Genomic DNA, 2,500 nt, shown 5'->3' on the forward strand with positions numbered 1-2,500 from the left:
CGTAATGACATCACAATACCCGTAATGACATCCACAATACCCGTAATGACATCACAATACCCGTAATGACATCCACAATGCCCATGACATCTCAATGCCCGTAATGACATCAATCAATACCACAATACCCCGTAATGACATCACAATACCCCCGTAATGACATCTCAATACCCAGTAATGACATCACAATACCCGTAATGACATCACAATACCCGTAATGACATCACAATACCCAATGCATCCAATACCGTAATGACATCACAATACCCCGTAATGACATCACAATACCCCGTAATGACATCACAATACCCCGTAATGACATCACAATACCCCATGTCACAATGACAAAGGAAAAACTTTAGGGCTAACTTTTTTTGTTTTTGCAAATGTATAAAAAAATCTAAAAACTGAAATAACATATTCACATAAGTATTCAGACCGTTTGCTATGAGACTCTAAATTGAGCTCAGGTGCATCCTGTTTCCATTGATCATCTTTGAGATGTTTCTACATCTTTATTGGAGTCCACCTGTGGTAACTTCAATTGATTGGACATTATTTGGAAAGGCACACACCTGTCTATATAAGGTCTCTCAGTTGACAGTGCATGTCTGAGTAAAAACCAGGCCATGAGGTTGAAGGAATTGTCGCAGAGCTCCGAGACAGGATTGTGTCGAGGCACATATCTGGGGAAGGGTACCAAAACATTTCTGCAGCATTGAAGGTCCCCAAGAACATAGTGACCCCCATCAATTTTAAATGGAAGAAGTTTGGAACCGCAAAGACTTCCTAGAGCTGGCCGCCTGCACTCCACCAATCAGGACTTTATGGTAGTGTCACATCTGCTCCTGCAACACCAATCAGGCTTATGGTAGAGTAGCCAGAAGGAAGCCACTCTTCAGTAAAAGGTACATGACAACCCACTTGGAGTTTTCCAAAGGGCACCTAAAGGACTCAGACCATGAGAAACAAGATTCTTTGGTCTGATGAAACCAAGATTGAACTATTTGGCCTGAATGCCAAGCTTCACGTCTGGAGGAAACCTGCCACCATCCCTACAGTGAAGCATGGTGGTGGCAGCATCATGCTGTGGGGATGTTTTTCAGCGGCAGGGACTGGGAGACTAGTCAGGGTTGGGGGAAAGATGAACGGAGCAAAGTACAAAAAGATCCTTGGTGAAAACCTGCTCCAGAGTGCTCAGGACCTCAGACTGGGGATAAGGTTCACCTTCCAACAGGACAACGACCCTAAACACACAGCCAAGACAATGCAGGAGTGGCTTCAGAAAAAGTCTCTGAATGTCCTTGAGTGGCCCAGCCAGAGCCCAGATTTGAACCTGATCAAATATCTCTGGAGAGACCCCCCCCCCCCATAATGCCAAGAAGACTCAATGCCATAATCCCTGCCAAAGGTGCTTCAACAAAGAACTAAGTAAAGGGTATACATTTGCAAACATTTCTAAAAGCCTGTTTTTGCTTTGTCATTATGGGGTATTGTGATGTCATTATGGGGTATTGTGATGTCATTATGGGGTATTGTGATGTCATTATGGGGTATTGTGTGTAGATTGATGAGAATACAAACAATGTAATCAATTTTAGAATAAGGTTGTAACGTAACAAAATGTGGAAAATGTCAAGGGGTCTGAATCAAATAGAACATCCAACATCAAATAGAACATCCAATGGAACAGCTAATAGAACATCAAATAAAACATCTAACAGAACATCAAACATCCAACAGAACATATAGAACATAAAAGCATAAAAAACATATCATAAAACATCCATTAGAACATCCAGTAGAACATCTAATAGATCCAACAGAGCATGTAGCAGAACATCCAACATCCAATAAAACATCAAATAGAACATTAATAAAACATCCAATAGAACATCCAATAGAACATCCAATTGAACATCCAACAGAACATTCAAAATAACCTCCAACAGAGCATCTAATAGAACATCCAACATCTAATAGAACATCCAATAGAACATCCAAAATAACATCTAATAGAATATCCAAAACAACATCCAATATCCAATAGAACATCTAATAGAACATCCGATAGAAAATCCAAAATCCAATAGAATATTGAATAGAACCCCCAATAGAACATCTAATAGAACATCCAAAAGATCCAATAGAACTTTAAACAGAACCTCCAGTAGAACATTGAATATCCAATAGAACATATAATAGAATATCCAATACAACATCTAGTAGAACATCTAATAGAACATCCACTACAACATCCAATTGGACATCCAACATCTAATAGAACATCCAAAATCCAATAGAACATCTAATAGAACATCCTATAGAAAATCCAATACAACATCTAGTAGAACATCAAATAGCTCATCCAATAGAACATTCAATATCTAATAGAACATCCAACATCTAATAGAACATCAAAAATCCAATAGAACATCCAATAGAACCTCCAATAGATCATCCAACATCCAATACAACATCCAATACAACATCCAATAAA

At 38.9% G+C, this 2,500-nt stretch overlaps 1 pseudogene; it reads right to left on the reverse strand.

The window, feature by feature from the left end:
* The window catches only part of LOC112247576, a 74,608-nt pseudogene that overhangs the window by 56,419 nt on the left and 15,689 nt on the right, over positions 1-2,500 (reverse strand).

The sequence above is a fragment of the Oncorhynchus tshawytscha genome, linkage group LG05, assembly GCF_018296145.1.
Source record: "Oncorhynchus tshawytscha isolate Ot180627B linkage group LG05, Otsh_v2.0, whole genome shotgun sequence".
Taxonomy (NCBI): domain Eukaryota; kingdom Metazoa; phylum Chordata; class Actinopteri; order Salmoniformes; family Salmonidae; genus Oncorhynchus; species Oncorhynchus tshawytscha.